The sequence below is a fragment of the Corvus cornix genome, chromosome 1A (assembly GCF_000738735.6).
Source record: "Corvus cornix cornix isolate S_Up_H32 chromosome 1A, ASM73873v5, whole genome shotgun sequence".
In the NCBI taxonomy this organism is placed as follows: domain Eukaryota; kingdom Metazoa; phylum Chordata; class Aves; order Passeriformes; family Corvidae; genus Corvus; species Corvus cornix.
The window spans coordinates 57,350,009-57,362,052 of record NC_047057.1 but is presented as its reverse complement, the minus strand read 5'-3'; the positions used below and the strand labels follow the sequence as shown (position 1 = coordinate 57,362,052).

General features: G+C 42.3%; 1 long non-coding RNA gene across 2 annotated transcripts in view; it reads right to left on the bottom strand.

Moving 5' to 3' along the window:
* Positions 1-2,299: 2,299 nt before the first annotated feature.
* The window catches only part of LOC109146088, a 37,075-nt gene continuing 27,330 nt past the window's right edge, over positions 2,300-12,044 (bottom strand). For both annotated transcript variants that reach the window (XR_002047884.3, XR_002047883.3), the window contains exon 3: positions 2,300-2,397. This is a non-coding gene — a long non-coding RNA (uncharacterized LOC109146088). The remainder of the gene's footprint in view (positions 2,398-12,044) is intronic.

Here is a 12,044-nt window from a genome sequence, read left to right as displayed (position 1 = left end):
GATCAAGGTCCCTTGGAGGGTAGCCATTGTCATCAGTTGCAATACTAAATAATTGAGAATGACTTAAAAGCCAGTTTCAAACCATTCTGGATAACCTTATCTGTGTCCTTGACCTTATTCTGGTCCTTATCTGTGAGTCACACCTAGGATCTTTGGGATACATCGTGAAAGACTGAAATGGAAAGAGACAGAGATTTTGATGATGAAAACAGTCTTCTTTAGGACTCCAATAATTCTTCTTCTTCTCCTGCCCCAGGTTGTGTGGTCCTACTCCCTTTTTTGGAGCTTGTATGGCAAATTGAGAAGAAGACTGTAAAGCTGCTGAGCATCTGAGCCCGTGAACACGTCGGACTTTCTGAGGATGATGCCAAGCAACACTGCTGGCTCCTGATGGCCAGCACCAGGGTTGTTGCAAAGGAGTGGGTTGGACCATGTGACTCTGGGTGACAACACCTCCAAAGCACATCCTGTGAAACCTCTGTGCAGGTGCACAATGAATTATTCACATGCTGTTATCAAAGTGGTGGCAGGCTAAGTATGGGTTAGAAACAGTACTTGGATTCATCAAACGGGCATCACATTTGGATACTCAATCAGAGGCCCTAAACACAGCGTTAAGGAACATTGTAAAATCATTCAAAAATTAGGAAAGAGAAGGTGCAACTTGGATTAAGCTTCCTATTGCATTAATATGAAGTGTTACTTAAAATTCTGCATCTGGAGCACTGGAAAAAATAACAGTTCTCTAACATGGAGTTCTATACTAGGTCATACAACCACAGACACATGATCTAGTTCAGGGTTGGGGTTTTTTGCCCCCTTTTTTTTTTTTTTACTCATTTTATTTTGCAACAAACTCTTATTTGCAAAGAAGAAAGGCCTTGTCTTAGGAAAGGCCTTCCCTTGGGCAGTATTTTGAGTAGCACCATTTATTTCTCTTTTAGGGGAAGTTTCAGGTGAATGAAGCACTTTTCAAAGATGGACCCTCAGGCAGCAGCTCCTTATGGTCAGGCACCAGTGTCACACTTTCCTTGGCTCTGTGGCTGACAGGAGGTGGGACGTCTCGGGGGAATATGTGATGAAAAGGGACAGCAAGAGGGTGCTTTGCCGTGCACTTTGTGTTTGATGTTTGGAAGGTCCATGGCCAGGGCTATTACACTGCCTGCTGGAGAGCTCAAGTCACTTCATTGTGACTCAGAGGCCAGGGAAGTGAATCTCATTATAGACCTAACCTGCAGATGAATAATCTTTCATTATAAATGACATCTGTGAAATGCAGCTTGGCTTCCTAAGAGAAGGAACACTCCAGCTCAATACTAATACAGCAGCTTCGTCCTGTCCTGTGACACAGTGATCAATTGCTTGTTCTTCTTCTGCTGTGGATGTAACACATCTTCCTTGAGCAGGGAAGCACTTTAGTCTAATGTGTGGATTTAATTTTCCCATCATTCTTCCTGCTCGGTAGAATATGTGTCTGAGCTATGGGAAAGAAATGTAAAATTTTCCAGGAGGCTGTGGCTGGGAGGAGTGATTGAGAAGCAGAGAGCTGTGAAGAGCTCGTAGCAGTAATTGCTTTGTGTCCTGTTCAAGCTATTCTTTATGATCTTCCGTGACACGTAGGAATTACTTCCATGCTATGAAGTCAGGGGCTGGGTACAACATGTAAACCCCTCTTTCTCCTGATTCAGAATCTACCTCTGGTGGTGCTGGAAGATTTTATGCACTGTCTGGCATTAGTGGGGATTAGATCCACCTGTGACTGCCCCTTTTCCTGCAGAATAGGTGTTTCCTCCCTAACATAGGTTTGGAAGATTATGAGTCACATTCGCTTGTTCCTTTTTCTGCAGAAAATTTTGATTTTTTTTTTTTTTTTTTTTTTAAGAGAATGTCAGGCAACAATTTCTTTTCCATGTAAATAAAAAACTGTGATCTTGCTAGATATGACTATTTAAAGGAAAGAGGAAAAATGTAGGTCAGTTAAAAAGCATAGAAAAGCACAGTTCTACAGGTTCTTTTATAAAGACCAGGGAGAGCTGCCTCTAAACTTGTTTCAGTATTACTCACAAGAGTTTGCACAGGCTTGCAGAGGGCAGCTTCACTTTCTGAAAGCCTGTCAAAATTGCCTTAGATAGTGTGGTGGTGCCCTTTAAGAGGAAAAAAAGTGTCCTCAGACTTAGCCTCGAAGCGTGCAGGTGGGGTTTCCTTTGTGGCCACATATCTCGTTTTCTTGATCTAAAAATAACAAGTGACAGCGGATATTTTGTTGTAGTTGCCAGCTTATTCTCGAGTCCAGGTAATTTGCTTCTGCTTCAGAAGTAATGGGACACCTTGAACTGGATCACCTGGCAGCTGTCTTGCAAACATATTCTCCCTCAGGGCTGCAAAGCTAGGCAGAAACTGAAAACAAGGGTTAATTAGGAAAGAAAGGATAATTATCTGGTTTTCCTTTTTTTTTTCTTATTTTATGCTGCAACCTTCACTGACCTATAGCTGCTGTTAGTTCATTTCCCATTCCGTACTGGTACCTCTGTGCATTTCAAATGGCTTTGCCCACTGCTTCTCAGCTTAAATAAAACCCTGGGGATTCTTCCACCTTTAATGAAAATTACAAAAGCCTTTGCATATTGTGCAATTACCTCTCCCTTTGTTTTCCTACAAAATGGATTCAGCAGCTACCGGTGGGACACCAGAATGAGCACGTCAATATCACAACACCTCTCTGCGGAGTCATGTTGGGTTTGTAGCATTCTGATTCAAGGTTATATGTTTTTAGGTGCAAACCACTTTGAAATGAGCTGTTTGCACCGGCACCTTCAGAGGATGTGGAACAGTGAGTAGGTTGCTCATTCCTGTCCTGGTTGCAGGGTCTGTCACAGGCATTAACATAATTGCAGTTTAGGATAAGAGTTTTTAGAAGAGTTTGCCTCTCCAACACCCTGCCCACTGCTGCTGCTTCCCTTTCACATAAGACTCCCTCTACTGTGCCAGTAGCTTTACATGGAAACAAATTTTATTTCTCTTCCAGTTTGGCTTTAAGCAGTGGAGCCCTAGCAGTGACATTCTTATTTTCAACTAATTTTCAGCATATGTATCTTCACTATGCTTTTCCTGACATATATACGGTGTGTAGATAGTGAACATCTTCTAAGAAAAGAAAAAGTACACATATACAGATATGTGTGTATATATATATATATATATATATAGCTTCAAAAACACAAGCCATTCTGAAAAATTTCCTAGGGCTATGATATGACGCTGATATAATGGTGTTTTGAAGGTTAAATGTTCTAATTAAAGTCTGTCTCCGATTCTGAATCATCTGACTTGCACAAGAAGTCAGATATGTGTCTGTATTTTTCAGCTCGCATACAAGAAAAAAAAAATCAAAAATACTATTTTTGAAAGCTCTGATCCTGTTTATGCAATCTGCCAAAGTAGATTGTGGTCTTCTGATGAGAGGCAGGTGAAACCAAACAACCCAGAGAACAGCAACACCCAGAATCTGGTGAAAACACAGTTTGCACAAAGCAGTGCTTCATCTCTCAAATCCCCATTGCCAAGCCACAGCTCAGCAGGGAGATCAGGACAAGTTTGGGAATTGCCACATCCATAGCATTGCTGCAGAATAAAACCACAGACTAAGTGAAAACACCTTACCTCCCATTTCTCCTTGAAATTGTTAGACTAAATATCATAACAAGACTTTCTGTTAGCAGGGTTGTACTCCACCCTGTTCTTAGCAGGTTGTGCTCCACCCCTTTCTCAGCTCATAGAGAAACATTAGCTCTGTGTCTGACCTGACATTTGTATGTAGCAGATCTTATATTTTTTTTTTCCTTTCTTAGTGCACTCCGTTGGTTTTGGAAAGCATTTTACCCGTCCCTTCAAACCTTAACTTTCAGAAAAGATTAGCAGTATCTGATGACATTGCAGAGTTCGTTGCTGATGAGCCAAGTAAATGAAGTTTGGGTGGTGTGTACTCCTGGACAGCATGAAGCTCTCTTTTTCTGCATGAGAGAATAAAAGCAGCTTGAAAGTGCTTGTAGCTGAATCAGGCTGCATATTTGGCTCGTTCACCTCTCCTCCTTCTGCCTCAGTTTCCTCACTGTAGACTGGGAGTTATGATGCTGACCTCCTCATTACAGTGCCTTAAAGAAAAGAATTCCAGAGAGCTGCTGAGCTCACCAAGGCCTGTCCAAGAAGTGTGGGCACCTACTTCAGAAGTCTGCTATGGGAGCAGCAAAAAGTTGACCTTTTGTACTCCAGTTTTCTGGGCCTAGATCTGCATGTCCTCAGAAGATCATTGTACCTTGTTCACTTCAGTTGCTGTTGATCTGCTTGTCTGTTCTTACTCCCTTCCCTGCTAAGAACTTGTGAAGATGAAAGTTCACTTATTCCTAAACATGTTTTCTCTTCTGCTTTGATATTAACAGCTTCAGAGGATCCTCAGCCTCAGCAACCTCCCACTGGATGCTGCTGGACTTGCTGCAGCTAAAGTGCACCAGAACATTCAATGCAACACGTGCACTGATGTGTTACAGCAGCTCCTGGGGGTCACCTGGAGGCAGAGGGACCACAACTTTTGCCAGAAAGGGTGCATGAGCAAAATGACAGCCTGGGTGTCCCTGCACCTCAAAGTGTACAGACAAATCAGGCAAACAAAGGCCCATGATGAAAGAACAGCCAGCAGACATCTCCAGCTAGCAGACAATACACAGCAAAATAAAGCGATTTGCCAAGGACGGGGCTGGGCCTTATCTTGCTGTACCTCTTGGGTGAGAGCTGGGTATGTACAGACAGAGGGTGATGTTCTGGATGAACAGACACTTTGGATTTTAAAGTGGTTTTATTCCTTCCCCACCCCTCCCTGTTGGTGTCTTTGCCTCCTTCATTTTTTCTCTTTATTTTTTTCAGGCCTGCTCCACACCATCCCTGGCGTGGGTCTCCATCTCTGTCCAATTCTCCAGCCAGGTGGCCAGGAGAAGTCTGTCATCAGCCAGTTCCCTCATAGAAGTGCTTGCAGGCAGCTGGTGCCAATTCCTCTTTTCTCCAGTAATAATGGATTCCCTGGAACACACTCTGCCTTAGATTATCTTTGGTCTTGAACAGAATAACTTGACCATGCTAGGAGCTGGAAACAACAGATACTTGCTCAGGTCTTTCTGCCTTCTCCCTGTGCCTGTTTACAATTCCACCTGCTCTCCCTGGCCTCCCAGTAATCTGATTGTTCCCTCAGCTTCCTGCCCTGTGTCCCAGGGGCTGCACAATTATGGAGAGCCGTAGACTGGGGAGATAGAGTGTAGGGGTTTGGACAGTGGTATTGAGTAATTCATCAACAGCAGCATCCCTGTGGAAAACAAGTTATCAGCAATATGAAAGGTGTGTAACCTTCCCCTCTGAACACCAGAGCAGCAGTAGGGCCCAGCTTGGAATGCTAATGGCTTCATGTAGGGCTCCTTGTCCTCCATTTGTGCTCTGAAGTACAAAAAGAAATCTGCTTCCATGGGAAAACACTTCCAGCAAGGTCCATGGGGGTGTTTGTGCAGCCCCACAAAGTGTCTGTAACTCCTTCAGCAGTTTAGAGCTCCTGAAGGTTTCCACCAGAAGGACTCCTTTTGTGTGCACAGGGCAGCAGTCTCGTGTGCAGTGTGCAGCACTGGGGCAGTCTCGTGGTGCTGTGCAGTGTTATTGCCTGCTCTTGCTGTGGCCAGATGCTCTGTGCTGCTGCAGCACTGGGGACCACAACACTCATGGTTGTGAACCACATGTCCGAGCCAGTATCTGAATCACAGCTGTCCAGGTTTCCATTTTAGTCACAAAAGAAAAAAAGAATTTTGTCAAAACTTTGCTCCTGCAAAGGGTGTGGGGGGAAGAGCTTGGTCCTGTGCTTTTTCTAGAAGTGCATTTCTGCAGGATATTGCTGCTGATAAAGTCCCACAACTGTTCTCTTACCCCATGCTCTCCTCTCCCGTAAATCCCATACTTTTGTGTCAGTCCCCCAGTCCAATGAAGCACAGGGTATGTGTGGCACAGATGTCCAGTGACCTTTCCTGTAACATCTGAGTCCTGTGCTTTAAAGGATACATTGGCTTTCCATTCCATGCCACTTGATATTAAAAGTATCTCAATTGATTAAGTCAACTTAACTAGATTTGTGCTGTCTCATAGATTTGCACAGCTTCAATGACCCAAAACAGCCTTGTTAACTAGAAGAAAGGACTTTTTTTTTTTTTTTGTCCTTCAAAGAGAGAGTTGTCTGGGCCAGAAAGTCTTCAAAGCCTATGGTCTGTGGTCCAAGAGCTAAAAACAGTCACAAACTTCACCACCAGATGGATGAAAACTTAAGGCTCATCTTGCTCTTCTTTCTCCCTCAGCAGTAAAAAAAAAAAAAAGTCACTTTTAAAAGGGTTTATTGGTTGGAATTTTTCTCTGCCTGTAACTGGGAAGAAGCTAAGAAACCATGGCAAGATCACAGATTTAGACAAGCTATAGGGTTTACAGTCCTGAGAAATGTTCGCAAAACCGAGTGATGTCTCACTCAAATATGTAAATAAGTTTCCCATGGGGAGCTCTCAGACTCTGCCTCAGAGGAAGTGTTTTGCTTAAATAAGCACAGAACAGCTTTGTTGTTGCAACTTTGTGGAGCCAGTCCCTTCAGGCTGCTAGTCCCAAAAGCTGTGCAAGTCCTGGCCAGGCTCACTGAAGAGCAAGCAAATGTGTTCTGCTACTGGCACTGCCTCTCCAGTCCTGCCAGTGCTCCTCTCCCAGCTCTGGTGCAGGCTGCTGCTGCTGCCCTTTACTAATAATAGACCTTTTGTGTTTTTTTTCAGGGAAGGAACATAGTACATGTGGGTTGTGCACAGTGAGGGTGATTCTGAAGTGCATTTTTTGTGGGACTAAATTAAAATGATTCAGGTTTTGGCTTGCTTTGCAATTAGTGCAGTAGTGCTATGACAGTTGTGGATCCTTTTCTTACCAAAAATACAGTGCGAGTTGTCCCTTAAAAGGATGGCAATTCCTGCTTATCTGCAGCAGCCTCCTTCCTGACACAGAACTGTTTTGCCATTATTTTTGACAACTCTTCCAAACCTATCTTCATGTCTTTAAACCAGGGATTTGGAGATCTTCTGTGCCACCATGAAGAACTAATTTAAAGCATAGAACATAAAGTTTTAGATAAATTATTCTCAGAATAAATTATTTTCAGAATATTTTAGAAGAAGACATAGTTCAAGAGATCCAGAGAAAATAGTCACGAAATGGAATGAAAAGGAGGAGGAGGTGTAGGCATAAGAACAGCAGAAAAGACAGAACCAGGAGAGAGGGAACAGAAACTGGATGAAATCAGGATATAAAAACTTATAAATCTCTTTATTTTAAGGTACAAAAAATACCAAGTCCTAAAATATGATCTTTTCCTGGCAATGACCACACTGTTAAGAAGTTTGCCTTTTGGAATAAAAAGGGTGGGTGTGCTCAGGGGCATCATTCCAGCCTTGTGCTTGAGGCCTCTTTTCTTCTGTGCCCGTTTCAAGCAAATGCTATTACAAGCCCCACATGGGCACACACACAAAAAAACACTTAAGAAAATAGAAGTAGGCTTTATTTGAGACAACAAAAACAGAGCAAGTTTTGCATGCAGATGGCCTTCTCTGGAATCTGACTGGCTTTCAACACGTCAGTGTGGTTGTGTATCTCTCTGAATTACTGTGACAAGAGCTGAGAATGGATGGCTGGCTGTTTTACTGCAGGTTTTGAAAGCAGTTTTCAGAGATTAGGACTATTTTGGAAAGCCAGGTTTTAGAGTCTGCTTTCAGAAGGTGCTTGAGATTAGCAAGTGACTTCCGCTACTCCGATGTCTTCTTCAAAGATGACAAAGGTTAAAGGAAAATCAGTCATAAAGGAGAACTGAATTTGATTTCTTGTCACACTGTGCTTGTCTAGGGAAGTGTTTTTCAGAGGTTTGTCAGACCCAGCTTCATAGCATGCATTCCAACAGTGAGAAAGGGCTGTGATCAAGGGAATAAACATACTCCGGGGTACAATACATCTACACTGGTTTGGCATGTGGCCTCTTGCATTGGTTGGAAAGAAGTGGGATCAGCAGGCAATAAAACAGGCAAATTGATTTTGCTTGTGTTTTTACTAATTATTTACTTTTTCACTTTTTATTTTCCCTCAAATTTTTTGTTCCCCTTGTTGGCTTTCTAGTGTCCCAGGTTTACTTCCTAGTCTCAGACATTAGACATTTCCCCAGTGGGAAATCATTCAGCCAGCATGGTAAATGTTGTGTGGCTGCTTTCAGAGAAGAATTAAAATGACTGCTGCTAGTATTAATCAGTATTCCTGAATCAGTTTTATAAGGTAATGTCGGGAGAAATGAGATTCAGAATCCTATTTGCATGACAAACTGCCATAACTCCACTGACACCCAAAAAGAGAAGTTACTTTGCTTAGCACTGACTAGGGTCTCTCCTTTCATTTAAGAATGCCTTTCCTTCTGACATTTGTGTCTGCTTTCTACTAAGCAAAACTATTCTCTCTGTCTAACATGGGTCACGTCCACTGAATCCAGCGATAGATGAGGGACGAAAACTCTAAAAGATGTGTCCCTTAAACACTGCTAAGAAGCAAAAAGTTAATGTGTTCATCAGCAGTTATTCTCTTTCCCTTGTTCTATTCAGTAGTGGTACAGGAACTTTCCCAGACTTCACTTTTTGTACAATTTAATTGTGTTGTAACTTGTTATAGTAGAAAACTATAGAACAGTATTTTCAGAAATGCAAGATCAGTAGGGAGAGACAACATCTTTTACTAGCCTTGCTGATATATTTGGAAAAATCAGATATTTTGTCAGGTTCTGAGACTCTGCAGGTGACTCTGTGCTTTGAAAATGTTTTATATCTGCTCTGATGAACGAAATGTTTTATATCTGCTCCAAGCTTCACTTTCTGTGACCACCAAAGCTACAGCAATGCTGCTATCAAAAACCACATGGAGGACCATTCTTTCACCCCAGTCTTCCATAGGCCATTAAAAAATGTTATTATTGTATGTCCCTTAAGATGCTGGAAATGAAGAAGAAATGCTTTTTATATCAATGGGCAACAATTTCTCTCCAGCTCTTGTCTGGTGTTGGCCTTTGATCACTCCTGCTTCACATCAGTTTTGATTATCTCAGTGCTGAAGCCAGGCTGAATCCTCCTACTCACTTCTGGATATTCCCCCTGCTCCCCACTCAACCTGCCATCAAGCCAACAGCTTGTACTCTGTTTAGAAACATATTTCATAACTGTCAGCTTCTGGTATCAGCTTTTAGAGACATGCAAAATAGCTTTCCTTCCCCCCGCATCCATATGCTGAACTACCAGATTACAAAGATGCCCTTTTTTAAAGTTCTAATTTGTGAAGTCTCATTAAATTGGGAATTAACTGCAAAGTGATATGTAAAAGAGTTGCCTCTCTTAAGTAGTGCTACACGGCTATGAAAACTGTTTTCTTTGACTACCCTAGGTAGTGCCTGGTTGTGAATCTTAGACCTAAAATTTACTTTTTAGTTGCATTTAGTTAAATTCCTAAATGGACTTCCAGGGAAATCTTTCAGCCTAACTTCTGCACCTTGGATCATATGCCTGACATCCTGAAGGGAAACAGAAATGAGGAGAGGAAACAGAGGCTGGAGAAAGGCAGCATTTTGGCCAATGTCAAAGGGAAGGTGGAAGCCAAGGCTGAGCTGCACCATGTCATCTCCAGGATGTGCACCAGGTGCTGTTCCTGAGCTCCCTCCCTCACTCATATTTTCTAGCAGCAATTTGTCATGGCTTCACAAGCAGGCTGCCTGGGCTCCTGCAGGCTGATATTTGAACAGCAGAATACAAGATCATGTGTTTTTCTCACTATAAACTAGATGAATAAAATTTGTGCTTGGGTTTGTATTTATGCATGGCCATTTTCCCAGGATGATGTAATATATTAAATGCAGATGTTTACATTAATGCACCTCCATAGTTCCACTTGGGCCAGGAAGGTGAAGCATGTTTAATCAATCTGTTAGCTGCCTATGGCTATTTTCTTGAGGGTTACCACAGTGGACTGTAGTGCCCATGTAAATTCCAGCATCTTTCCATCTGAGACAGGCTGGCATTCCAGCTTCACTGGTCTCCTGTTCACACAAAAATCAAGCAGTAGATATAGGCCTGGCTATATTTGCACTTAACCTGGATACAGACCTGCTGCTGGAAGAGAGGTGTGGCACAATTTAGGATGCTTTGGGCCAGTTCTATGCCAGGCTATACCAGCAAGAATACACATAAAGCTTCTAGGTGTTTTGATCAGTATGGTTATAGTGATTGCAGAGCAAAAAAAAGAGGTACCAAAAAAATCCCATACAAGCACAAAGTTACCAAATCCAATATCTGTATTGTGGGCCAAACTTGATTGTCTTTCAAATGTGTTGATTAGGAACTGATGAGCTAGCACATCTGCTAAATGTTTCGTTTTTATTTAGAGAGCAAGCTCTCAAAAGTCTCGGTGTTGGATATGGTCACATTTCTTGTGCTTCATTAGCCTCATGCATGGACCCCCTGAGTTTTACTGTCTATCACAGTAACAGTAGTGCAAGATGTCTTATTCTTAGAAAAATGAACAGACACTCTTTATTTCTTGGGCTTTCTTCAGTTTAAACATTCAAGTTTGTGCAGGTTTTTGCTGCATTCGTATGTTCTGAAGAAAGAGCAGGTAACATCTGTTAATGACATATTCTTTTGCTGACCTTGTCTTCGTCCCAAGCTGTGGATCCTTTTGACCAATTGACCCCCATACTGTCACATTTGGATTTGGTACATCAGCTTAGGGCAGAGACATGGCCCACATGAAGGCTGTCTCCAGGTAGAGTCATTTGTTTTCAGGCTCTAAGATTTCAAAACTTAAAATGGTTTTATCCTGGAGTGCTCCTTGGATGCCATTTTGTAGTAGCCTTACAAAAGTGTGACTCAGAGCCTGTAATTAATCCCTAAAGCATTACATTCTTTGACAAGTTTTGCAACACATGGGACTTCACAATAATGGTGAAATCATTTCCAAAATGCCTGTATGAGTTCAGCTATAACATTTCTGCAGGGAATATAGCAACGTGTTTATTTCTGTGCTCAGAAGAAGAAAAATCCAATAAAGATGGATGTATTCCCCCTTAAAGCATGGAAAAAGATTTTGAGATTCAAAAATACCTGTGCATATATATGAACTTTATAACAGACTTCTGTAGTTAAATTTCCTCATGATTTGTTAAACAGGGAGAAGAGCTGGGAGAACTAAATGATGACTTAATGGGATAAGGCTATCAAATTTTTGGGACATTGTTCACAGAATTATCTATGCTGTTTGAAGGTAACTATCCATATTGCTTTCCAGGACTGATTCATTGAGTGTAATTATTTTGGTGTAGGATTAGAATAAAGATTCATTTAGGTAATTTGCTGTCCAGGGCCAGTAGCATATGCTAAGAAGTGAGCACCAGCTTATGATTTCATAATACAGCTTAAGCCAAGATAAAATCTTGCTGCTGCCAAGAGGGAAAGGTCCTGCCCTTCTTTTCAGCTTCTGCAGCCCCAGCTCCTGGCTTCATAAACCCCAGATTGCCTGTGCATTGCTGGTGCTCCTCCAGACACACAGTAAGCCAATTTACTGCAATGGCAGAAAGGTCACTTAAATAATAACAAAAAGAAGTGCTTTTGTCTTTGGTGAGTTGAGCTGGCTTGCCTCATGATCCGTCAGGTCGCAGTGCCAGACGGAGGGGTCACGCACTTGGGATCAGTGGATGTGGGAGGAAAGAGCAGGGAAGGCTGGATAGGAATGAAGGAAAGAACTAAGAAGGGGGGAGTAAGGGGGAATAACGCTTCCAAGCTGTGTCAGCAACGAGACATTTATTTGGCTAAACCATCTCTTTTTGCCTGTTTGACACTTACTGGAAAATCCAGCTGGTCTTCCCAGAGCAGCACATACAGTGGGTGGAAGAGCTCTGTCCTGAATGGAAATATCTCATT